The sequence below is a fragment of the Urocitellus parryii genome, chromosome 11, assembly GCF_045843805.1.
Source record: "Urocitellus parryii isolate mUroPar1 chromosome 11, mUroPar1.hap1, whole genome shotgun sequence".
Classification (NCBI taxonomy): domain Eukaryota; kingdom Metazoa; phylum Chordata; class Mammalia; order Rodentia; family Sciuridae; genus Urocitellus; species Urocitellus parryii.
This window is the reverse complement of record NC_135541.1, coordinates 62,544,415-62,557,491: the sequence shown is the minus strand read 5'-3', so window position 1 is coordinate 62,557,491 and position 13,077 is coordinate 62,544,415.

Genomic DNA, 13,077 nt, shown 5'->3' with positions numbered 1-13,077 from the left:
CTGGATTCGGGTTCCCGGGGCTAACCTGGCCCAGGTCTGAGGAAACTGCGGAGACTGCCGGCGGAGGCCAGCTCCAAGTGGAGCGTGCGCTGAGCTTGGGGCGACTGGGTTCTGACTCCCGGAACAGTTTTGGCCTGGGGCTGGGAAACCCATGGCGTCGCTCCCTGGAGCCAGCTCCCAGCGGAGAGTGTATCAGATCGGAGAGGCGGGGTTCCGGCTACCTAAGCTGCTTTGGCCCAAGGCTAGGGAACCGGCGGTGACTGCTTCTCAATCAGGGTCCGGCGGGGTGTTGTAGGGACAGAGTGGATCTTCCTCCTGCGCCCAGAGCAGTCCAAGTGACCCGCCGGCGTGGTGCCATGACACCCCAAACGCAGCTGGGGCTGAAGAGAGCAGCCGCCCACGCATAGAATAGGACCAGCGATTCCGCGGCGCAGCAGCCAAGTAACCTCATTTGGAGTAGGGGCTGTGCGGAGCTGCCATCCGAGCAAGCAGGGTAGGCAGACCTGCCGCCAACTGGCAAGACAGGCCAGGTAGCTTGCCAGCGGGGTGGACACGTAACACCGAGGCAGTCGCGTCACACTGGTTGGAGTGGGGGTGGAGCAGGGTCGCCGCCCGGGTCCGGAGGGGGCTCAGCGACCCGTTGGAGAGGTAGTTAGGTACCCCCATTGGGAGTGGGGGCTGTGCAGAACTGCGACCCACCGGCCTAGAGGTCTGCCAGCGCGGTAGACTCGTCACACCAATTGGAGCGGGGGGGCCCAGCTGAGCCGCCACCCACATCCAGATCAGGACCAAAGATCCCAGGGCGTGGTAGTTAAGTTACCACAATTGGAGTGGGGGCAGAGCAAAGCCACCACCCGTGCCCGCAGCGGGGGCAGACCTGCGACCGATCAGCGGGGTAGACAGACCACCATAATTAGAGGAGGAGCACAGCCAATACCCGCCCTGCAAGGGAGACTTCCCAACTATACAAGAGCAACATAAATAAATAGGGGGTAAATTTCAAAAACACAACAGTGGCACCAAGCAGAAAGAAACGTCAGCAGTATGAAAAGACAAGGAAAGAAAGGACCACAAGCAATGCAGGTCAACTCAACTTTAGAAGAGGTAATAGCTGCAACAGATGGAATGTCAGATAAAGACATCAGGATTTATATGCTTCAGATGATCTGGAGTCTCAAGGAAGACATGAGACAGCAAAATCAGACAATGAAAGATCACATTGACAAACAAATCCAGGAAGTAAAAGATCAATTTCACAGGGAGATAGAGGTAATAAAAAACAAACAAATAGAAATTTTAGAAATGCAGGAAGCTATAAACCAACTTAAAAACTCAATTGAGAATACTACCAGCAGAGTAGATCACTTAGAAGAGAGAACATCAGACAATGAAGACAAAGTATTTCAACTGGAAAAGAACATAGACAGCTCAGCAAGTCTGCTAAGAAACCATGAGCAGAACATCCAAGAATTATGGGATAATATCAAAAGACCAAATTTAAGAGTCATTGGGATACAGGAAGGCACAGAGCTCCAAACCAAAGGAATAAAAAGTCTTTTCAGTGAAATAATACGAGAAAACTTCCCAGACTTGAAGAATGAGACAGAATCCCAAATCCTAGAAGCCTACAGGACGCCGAATGTGCAAAATCTTAAGAGATCCACACCTAGACACATTATAATGAAAATGTCCAACATACAGAATAAGGAGAGAATTTTAAAAGCTGCAAGAGAAAGAAAGCAGATTACATTTAGGGGTAAACCAATCAGGATAACAGCTGATCTCTCAACACAGACTCTGAAAGCTAGAAGATCCTGGAATAACATATTTCAAACACTGAAAGAAAATGGGTTCCAACCAAGAATCGTGTATCCGGCGAAATTAAGCTTCAGATTAGAAGATGAAATTAAAACCTTCCATGATAAACAAAAGTTAAAAGAATTCGCAGCTAGAAAACCATCTCTTCAAAAAATCCTTGGCAAAACATTACAGGAAGAGGAAATGGAAAATAACTTTGAAAACCAACAATGGGAGGTAGGACAGTAAAGGGGGGAAAGTAGTCAAAGAGGATAACAAATCAGGTTTAGTAACATCAATAAACAAATATGGATAGAAGAACAAACCATATCTCAATAATAACCCTAAATGTTAATGGCTTAAACTCACCAATTAAGAGACACAGGCTAGTAGAATGGATCAAAAAACAAGACCCAACAATATGCTGTCTACAGGAGACGCATTTGATAGGAAAAGATATACATAGACTGAAGGTGAAAGGTTGGGAAAAATCATATCACTCATATGGACCGCGGAAACAAGCAGGAGTGTCCATACTCATATCTAATAAAATAGATTTCAAGCCAAAGCTAATCAAAAGGGATATAGAAGGACACTTCATACTGCTCAAGGGAACCATACACCAACAAGACATAACAATCATAAATATATATGCCCCAAATAATGGTGCAGCTGTGTTCATCAAGCAAACTCTTCTCAAGTTCAAGAGTCTAATAGACCAACATACAATAATCATGGGAGACTTCAACACACCTCTCTCACCACTGGACAGATCTTCCAAACAAAAGTTAAATAAGGAAACTATAGAACTCAATAACACAATTAACAACCTAGACTTAATTGACATATATAGACTATACCACCCAACATCAAGTAGCTACACTTTTTTCTCAGCAGCACATGGAACCTTCTCAAAAATAGACCATATACTATGTCACAGGGCAACTCTTAGACAATACAAAGGGGTAGAGATAATACCATGCATCTTATCTGATCATAATGGAATGAAACTGAAAATCAATGATAAAAGAAGAAAGGAAAAATCAAGCATCACCTGGAGAATGAACAATAGGTTGCTGAGTGATCAATGGGTTTTAGAAGACATCAAGGAGGAAATTAAAAAATTCCTAGAGTTAAATGAAAACACAGACACAACATATCGGAATCTATGGGACACATTGAAAGCAGTTCTAAGAGGAAAATTCATTGCTTGGAGTTCATTCCTCAAAAAAAGAAAAAACCAACAAATAAATGATCTCATACTTCATCTCAAAATCCTAGAAAAAGAAGAGCAAAACAACAGCAAAAGAAGTAGAAGGCAAGAAATAATTAAAATCAGAGCTGAAATTAATGAAATTGAAACAAAAGAAACAATTGAAAAAATTGACAAAACTAAAAGCTGGTTCTTTGAAAAAATAAATAAAATTGACAGACCCTTAGCCATGCTAACGAAGAGAAGAAGAGAGAGAACCCAAATTACTAGCATACGGGATGAAAAAGGCAATATCACAACAGACACTTCAGAAATACAGAAGATAATCAGAAATTACTTTGAATCCTTATACTCCAATAAAATAGAAGATACTGAAGGCATAGATAAATTCCTTGAGTCCTATGATCTGCCCAGATTGAGCCAGGAGGATATAGACAACCTAAACAGACCAATAACAATAGAGGAAATAGAAGAAACCATCAAAAGACTACCAACTAAGAAAAGCCCAGGACCGGATGGGTATACAGCAGAGTTTTACAAAACCTTTAAAGAGGAACTAACACCAATACTTTTCAAGCTGTTTCAGGAAATAGAAAAAGAGGGAGAACTTCCAAATTCATTCTACGAGGCCAACATCACCCTGATTCCAAAACCAGACAAAGACACCTCAAAGAAAGAAAACTACAGACCAATATCTCTAATGAACCTTGATGCAAAAATCCTCAATAAAATTCTGGCGAATCGGATTCAAATACATATCAAAAAAATTATACATCATGATCAAGTAGGATTCATCCCTGGGATGCAAGGCTGGTTTAATATACGGAAATCAATAAATGTTATTCACCACATCAACAGACTTAAAAATAAGAACCATATGATCATCTCAATAGATGCAGAAAAAGCATTCGACAAAGTACAGCATCCCTTTATGTTCAAAACGCTAGAAAAATTAGGGATAACAGGATCATACCTCAACATTGTAAAAGCAATCTATGATAAGCCACAGGCCAGCATCATTCTGAATGGAGAAAAATTGAAGGCATTCCCTCTAAGATCTGGTACAAGACAGGGATGCCCTCTCTCACCACTTCTGTTCAACATAGTCCTCGAAACACTGGCTAGAGCAATTAGACAGACAAAAGAAATTAAAGGCATAAAAATAGGAAAAGAAGAACTTAAATTATCACTATTTGCAGATGATATGATTCTATACCTAGCAGACCCAAAAGGGTCTACAAAGAAGCTATTAGAGCTAATAAATGAATTCAGCAAAGTGGCAGGATATAAGATCAACACGCATAAATCAAAGGCATTCCTGTATATCAGCGACAAATCCTCTGAAACGGAAATGAGGACAACTACTCCATTCACAATATCCCCCCAAAAAATAAAATACTTGGGAATCAACCTAACAAAAGAGGTGAAAGATTTATACAATGAAAATTACAGAACCCTAAAGAAAGACATAGAAGAAGACCTTAGAAGATGGAAAAATATACCCTGCTCATGGATAGGCAGAACTAACATCATCAAAATGGCGATATTACCAAAAGTTCTCTATAAGTTCAATGCAATGCCAATCAAAATCCCAACAGCATATCTTGTAGAAATAGATAAAAGAATCATGAAATTCATATGGAATAATAAAAGACCCAGAATAGCAAAAACAATACTAAGCAGGAAGTGTGAATCAGGCGGTATAGCGATACCAGACTTCAAACTATACTACAGAGCAATAGTAACAAAAACAGCATGGTACTGGTACCAAAACAGGCGGGTGGACCAATGGTACAGAATAGAGGACACAGTAACCAATCCACAAAACTACAACTATCTTATATTTGATAAAGGGGCTAAAAGCATGCAATGGAGGAAGGATAGCATCTTCAACAAATGGTGCTGGGAAATCTGGAAATCCATTTGCACCAAAATGAATCTGAATCCCTATCTCTCGCCGTGCACAAAAGTTAACTCAAAATGGATCAAGGAGCTTGATATTAAATCAGAGACATGGCATCTGATAGAAGAAAAAGTTGGTTATGATCTACACGCTGTGGGATCGGGCTCCAAATTCCTCAATAGGACACCCATAGCGCTAGAGTTAACAAATAGAATCAACAAATGGGACTTACTCAAACTAAAAAGTTTTTTCTCAGCAAAAGAAACAATAAGAGAGATAAACAGGGAGCCTACATCCTGGGAACAAATCTTTACTCCACACACTTCAGATAGAGCCCTAATAACCAGAATATACAAAGAACTCAAAAAATTAGACAATAAGATAACAAATAACCCAATCAATAAATGGGCCAAGGACCTGAACAGACACTTCTCAGAGGAGGACATACAATCAATCAACAAGTACATGAAAAAATGCTCACCATCTCTAGCAGTCAGAGAAATGCAAATCAAAACTACCCTAAGATACCATCTCACTCCAGTAAGTCTGGCAGCCATTAGGAAGTCAAACAACAATAAGTGCTGGAGAGGATGCGGGGAAAAGGGCACTCTTGTTCATTGCTGGTGGGACTGCAAATTGGTGCAGCCAATTTGGAAAGCAGTATGGAGATTTCTCGGAAAGCTGGGAATGGAACCACCATTTGACCCAGCTATTCCCCTTCTCGGTCTATTCCCTAAAGCCCTAACAAGAGCATGCTACAGGGACACTGCTACATCGATGTTCATAGCAGCTCAATTCACGATAGCAAGACTGTGGAACCAGCCTAGATGCCCTTCAATAGATGAATGGATAAAAAAAATGTGGCATTTATATACAATGGAGTATTATTCTGCATTAAAAAATGACAAAATCATAGAATTTGGAGGGAAATGGATGGCATTAGAGCAGATTATGCTAAGTGAAGCTAGTCAATCTTTAAAAAACAAATACCAAATGACTCCTTTGATATAAGGGGAGTTAACAAGGACAGGGTAGGGACGAAGAGCTTGAGAAGAATATTTACATTAAACAGGGATGAGAGGTGGGAGGGAAAGGGAGTGAGAAGGGAAAGTGCATGGAAATGGAAGGCGATCCTCAGGGTTATACAAAATGTCATATAAGAGGAATGGAGGGGTAAGACAAGATAATACAAATGGAAGAAATGATTTACAGTAAAAGGGGTAGAGAGAGAAAAGGGGAGTGGGGGAGGGGAGGGAAGGGGAGGGGAGGGGGGATAGTAGAGAATAGGACAGACAGCAGAATACATCAGACACTAGAAAGGCAATATGTCAATCAATGGAAGGGTAACTGATGTGATACAGCAATTTGTATACGGGGTAAAAGGGGGAGTTCATAATCCACTTGAATCAAACCGTGTAATATGATGTATTAAGAACTATGTAATGTTATGAACGACCAATAAAAAAAAAAAAAAGAAAAAAAAAAAAAGAAAAAAATAAAAATAAATAAATAAATAAATACAGTACATGGAATTCAAGCCTATGCAGAAGGACAGTAGCATCTTGTGTTTGGACAACACAATAAATTTCCAGTCTTGATTCTGCAGTTGATATCACTGAGTGTCCCTGTGAGCCTAGGCATGTCATTGAAACTTTTAGAGTTGTGATACTCCATATCTAAAATGGAGCAATTAAACAGACTTTAAAGATGTTCAGATGAAAGGAATGATGTAAGTGCAAAATAATCCACACCTCATTAGGAAGACAAGTGCTAATCTATTCATGAAAGGGAGTGGTACTAGAAAAGCTATGGTCAAAGGAAAAAGACATTTAGGGAGATTCTTATAATTATAGGAATTTAATTTATTCATTTGACTTGTATGTATTTTATTCCATATATTATCTCCTTTGCAATATGAGATATTATCATTGCAATATTTAATGACAGTAGTTTCTCAGAAGAGCTCTCCACTATATAATTGACATTTCCCATGAGAAATGTTTTGTTTGCTAGTTTTCTGGTGTAACTGGGGATTTCACCTAGGGGTGCTCTACCACTGAGCTGCATCCAACCTATTTTTATTTTTATTTTGAGATAAGGTCTCATGAAGTTTCCCATGCTGGCCTCAATCTTAAAATCCTCCTTGCAGTCCTCCAGAGTTGCTCGGATCACAGGCAAGCACCAAGTTGTAAAAGCATTGTTCAATGGTATTTTTTAAATGTTCATAATGCTTTCCACAAAACAAAAATCAATTAGGTTGTTTTGTTCCAATATTTCGTTGTTTGAAGATGATAGTGAAAAACACATCTGTTTTTTAGGTTGTAATATAATCTAGTTTCTGCACTGAGGATGGCTACGATATTCCATATGAGATTTATCCTCTTGTCTTACCTTTGCTAAATAGTACCAATAAAATTATAATCTCAAAATCATAGATCCTCAGAAAATTTTATCTAACTTTGATATTACTTTAAAAGATTTTTCAAGGTTTGTTTTTTCCAAGTTGTACCCCAAAAATGGGTGTTGAATTTAGGTTTAATCGGAATGATTAATAATTTAATGATTTATGACATAAATACAATATAACGATTTCTAGTCCCATCTCCAAGAATGATAAACACATTTTAGGAGTTCTAGCTTTTAAGTAAAGTGGTCATGTATGAACACTATATTTTATACTTATCAGTTCCATTTCTACAGACTAACCATAGTAAGGTTAGTATGTAACTGACAAGTAACATATTTTTAAACAGTTCCAATCTTAGTGTCCCATTAATTTGAAGAAAAGTAGGTGTGAAAAGTAGGGATCCTGGGATGATTTCTTGGGGTTGCTCTTTTTGGCTTCCTGTGCCAATGAAAGCAAGTATACAATTAATGTAATCTTATGCTTTAAAGGATTAGCTCATGAATTACTCAGATAATTGTCTTAACTGTCTTATTTAAAGTGGTAAGTTTACCAAAAGTTTTCTTTATATTGCCAGAGAAAAATTATTCCTAAAACAATGTGAGCACAATTTTAAAATGTTATGAAGCAATGCAAAAAGGAACTATGAGTTAAGCAAAATTAAAATCTGAAATAGCTATTTTATACTCCTCCTGGATACCTACTGGATGCCTGGCTACTACTTTGCTTCACAGAGCTATTTCCACATGGTGTGCTGGACTTCACTGGCATCATGAAAGAACTTGATACTTGACCTTTTCCTGTGGCTAGGGAAAAGAGGTGGGGAGAATATTCAAAATCATGAAGTTCAAAAAACATAGCTAACTTCAGAATGAACTGAGTGAACAATGACATACAAGTTCAGTGTTGTGAAAGCAGTCAAAAGTAAGGATCTAAGGACAAAGAAAATTCTTGCTAAGTTATGAGGCAGCCCAGGGCAATCGAATTTTAAAAAGATACAACGTGTTGGACGAAGATATATGAGCAACGTCTAGCTACCTGGCAAGAGAAATGGCAAGGATCTTGCTGGTTGTCTGGCCTGGGAGACTCCCAGTGGACTAGAATGAAAGTCAGAAATGGCAACAGTGCAGGCATGGTGGGTGAAAGCTAAAGTGGTGAAGTTGGTGCTATGTGTATGTTTTCTTACTCGGTTTACATAATATCTACAGGATGATCTGTAGTTTAGCCACAGGAGTGAATAGTAGCTGGTCATGCAGGTAATAAGAGGCAAAACCTGCATTAAACCTTTGCCTTTTTGACTTCATAGACCATGACCTTTATAAATATTAATATGACAATTTCAATTTAATCTTTATGATAATTCTGAAAGGCAAGTTTTTTAAATCATTATTTTGTAGATGAGAAAAATGGAAATCATGTGATCTTCCCCCAGGTCATGAGTAGTAAATAGTGATAAAAGCAATCCTCCTGGATACTAGGGTAAGGGAGCAGGCTAAGTCAACACACCTGATATTAGTATTGAAGAGCCGCACTAGAAAACCACTCTTGATTCTCAGTGATGCTGAGGTTGGTTAGAGAAGAAACTTCAGGCAAAAAAAAACAATAGGCACGAAGCAGATAAAGGATGACAGGTATATTCAGCCCAAAAGATGTTTAAAAATAATAATCGAGAAAAAATAAGAACAAGGTTTACCGGACACTCTATACCAACATTCAAATTAGACAGAAGAGCTGGCAATTTTGCCAAGAGCTGCCTGTCAGGAAAGGGGTCTGGGCCATATCCAATAAGCTTTCTATCAGCCACGGAGATATCAGGGGTGAATGGATGAATGGAGTGGAAATCAGAAAACAGTCAGAATTTGGATATTAGGAAGATAACAAATCCATGATGGAAACAGGAATTACTGATCAGAATTGAGGCAGGAGAAAACTGGCAAGTGAGAGAGCTTCAGGAGCATTTTTTCACTAGCTAGTTTACTGATGGTTTATGCAATCACTATGAAAATATGATAGTGAATTAATTTCCTAATACTTTTGAGTAACTTATGTAAATTAGCAAATGCATACCAATTGCCTGTTCTAATTATTATACATACAGCAATGAACAAGACAAAGGCCCTGACCTCAGAAAGTTTGCAATCTGCTGTAGAAGATTAACGATAGGAAAAAATACTTATTTATCCCTTGATATCTGCAAAAGATTCATTCCAGGACACCCTGCAGATACCAAAATTCTCAGATGCTCAAGTCCTTTATATAAATTAATATAGTCTATGCATTGTAATCCTTTAAATAAATCAACATATCCTTTATATAAATTACCACAATGTATGTGTATCCTCCCTTGTATGCTTTAAATCAGCTATAGATTTTTTATAATACCTAATAAAATGTAAATGCTAAGTAATTTTATTCTGTAATTGTTTAGGGAATAATGACAAGAAAAAAATGTCTGTACTTGTTCACTACAAATGAACCTATCATAGGCCTAAAGTATGAAATACATGTCAGTAATGATGTGACTTTATTTCCAAGTATTTCCCATCTACTCTTGCTTAGTCTGTGGATGCACAACCTGTGGATATGGAGGGTTGACTATACATAAAGTATTGTTCCATGGTGTAGTGCTAAGAAGAAAACTTGAAAAGGAAGGCATGGGAGAAGTAGGGCTTTGGAGAGAGTGATCCAGGAGAATTTCTTTGAAGTAGGGATCTTGAGGAAGGAGAAGATGGACTAAGAAACATAGGACGGTGAGTTTAGGAGAATTTTTTCAGCAGAACCTGAAAATGAGAGATAGAAGAGGAATTGAGAATAATTCTCTGCCAGGCACAGTGGCACACACCTGTAATTCCAGCCACTTGAGAGTCTGGGGCAGGAGGATTATGAATTCAAATCTGGCCTCAGCAACTTGGCGAGGTCCTAAGCAACTCAGTGAGAATCTGTTTCTAATGAAATATAAAAAAAGGGCTGGGATGTGGCTCGGGGGTTAAGCACCCCTGAGTCCAATCCCTGTTTCAAATAATAATAATAATAATGATAATAATATTAATAATAATTTTCTATGCATTTTTTAATGAAGAACTAAATATGCAGAGATGCTACTTATCAAGTGGGGTAGACTGTGAAAGAAGCCAGTGTCAGACACCTGCGCCTGGTAGGAAGGGTGGTAGGTAGTAAATTAAGCATGTTTGATCAAGAACTCAGCATTGGAAGTGTACTGTGAAGGGACTGTTAGGCACCCAAGTACTGATGCTGAGCTAATGCTGAGCTGAAGTTGTATATGTGCTCTGGGCTTCAGAAGACAGGTAGGCAATAACTATGCAATAACATATGAAGAGTTACCAAGGTATTTATGCTATGTATGCCATAGGACTAAAGAAGACTTATATTTTAGAAGGAAACTTAAGGCCTGAGTCTCTTGGCTATACTAAACTTAGTTGATGGGGACAGAAGGATGAGCAAACAAAAGGAACAGAGAAGTCTGACTTACAGTTCAAGAAATAATTGTGAGATATACAATCATCTGTTATTATGCCACATAGGAAGAAACAAACATCAAATTACATTAGAGGTTCATATCATAATAACTAAATACTTTAATGGTAAAACAAAATAATATTTTAATGAGAAAAACCTCCTGGATGAGGTTGGTGAGGGCCCTGTTATGAACTTGTCACTGTCGACACATGCATTCATTCATATGTCAAGCTTTTATTGACTGCTACTTGTAGAGTAATAATCATGAGGGTGGCTAACCAGGGAGTACACAGTGCATTCCTGTATCCAAAGGTGCACAAAGCTCTTGTGCTTATTCCATGCTTTTCCAAATCCTTTAATGTGTCAGTATTAGTTTAACAATCTTCACAGCAGTCTTCTGAAAAGAGTATTTTATAACCATTCAGATGTGGGAAACTACTTTTAAAGATAGCACACAAGTAGGAAATTATAAAACACTTGCATTTTAAGAATTCAAGAAATTAGTCCCTAAGAACATAAGCCCAGAATATGAACTGGCTACACCCAATTCTGGCCGCACTGCCATGTGTTCAAATTAATGAATGTTTCTGTGCCTCAGCTTCCTTTTCCAAAGACTGGGAATAGCACCTCCCTCACAGGACAGTTGAAGTGTGGTGATATCTGTAAAACATCGGAAAAGTCCCTGACACATGGCAAGTTACGATGACATAGCTGGAATTATTATCCTGGTCAGAGGCAATGGAGTGGAAGGTTTAAGATAAACACACATGTGTTATAGAATTATTGTGAAGATTCCGTACATTAACATACCTGTAGGATTTTCAACAAGACATGGCACACAAGTGTTCAATGACTATTCAATGATAATACCCACATTAGTTCCATTACAACATTCAATACACTCAAACTACATTCTGGGCATCAGATAAAAGCTATTATGAAAAATATAACTGGTGCCCTTACACAGCTCAATTTCACTTTGGGTACTTTTATGAATCAAATCTATAAATATTTAGAGTTTTGCTTGACACTAATCACCATCAATGCTTTCATTACAAGGCAGTAATACCAGGAATTTTCATGAGTATATTCTAAGTAGGACAGATGCTTTTGTTCATAAATCAGGCAGTGACCTCAATCATTAATAAACAAATCAGGGCCAGAGTGGCAGGAGAATGTAAAGAGTAATTTGGTAAGGAATCCAATAAATTTTTCAATACAAATAATCAAAACCAACAATTTATTCTTAATCCTGCCATGCTAATAGCTTTTGTTAAAGGGAAAATGATTAAATCAAATTTGGCTTTAATTTGTTGAGGAGAGATGGAGTTTTCCCCAATGTGATAAATTACTGTGAGAGCAAGTCAAATAATGTGAAATTTACTATGAGTCTGCTGTTGCTTGAAAGGGAAGTAAAATCAGAAACAATTCAAGAGGTATTTGGCATTTAGTTCCCTGATTTCAAGAATTCAAACCTCACATAAGTCCAAACCTCACATACAGTTGGTTTACCACTGTCGATCTACAATAAAAGAAATATTTAGATTCACATCAAGGCCAGTAGATATCAAAACCTCCACACTGTAGCCCACTAGGGACTTTGTGAGATAAACCATGTCTATAGTCGGAACATTCTTTCACCTCCAGAGACTGAATAGAATCATGGAGTGCTTCTGCCAAGAGATAGGCCAGAAAAGATAAGTGCCAATTTTCTCACTTTATAAATTAGGAAACTGAGGCCCAGGAAGGTTTAGTGACCTCAAGACAAAGCCAGAAATAGGATGAGGCTGCTTTGCGATCTGTCAGTACAAGTGGATAAGCGGGACAGAATGAGGTGGAGAGAGAGAACAAAGAGGGGCTTTTCTCTCAATCTTCATGTTTTTAATATTCATAACACAATTTTCTAAAGAGGGTAGAATACTGGATTTAAGGAAATTAATTCAGTAAGTTGGCCTATATAGGTTCTTTCAAACTTTCAAAGAAATTAGTGGACAACATCTGTATCTTTTCCATCAGGAAAAAAAAAAATCAAAAACAACAAGGGAGTGGGAGAATAATGGAAAATGATAGAAAGAGAAAGTTGAAGCACCTGTGAACAGAGCAGAAGGAAAGGCCACAGCAGGTACTGAAGGGTCACAGCAGAAAGAAGGACAAAGATAATCAGAGTGACTCAGAAATTTTCACTTGGTATTGAAACAGAATGGGGTAGATTTAATCTGTCATGGGGAACTGGCCTACTAGATACTGGCAAAGGGTAATTAAGAAGTCACTCTCCAAAGGAAA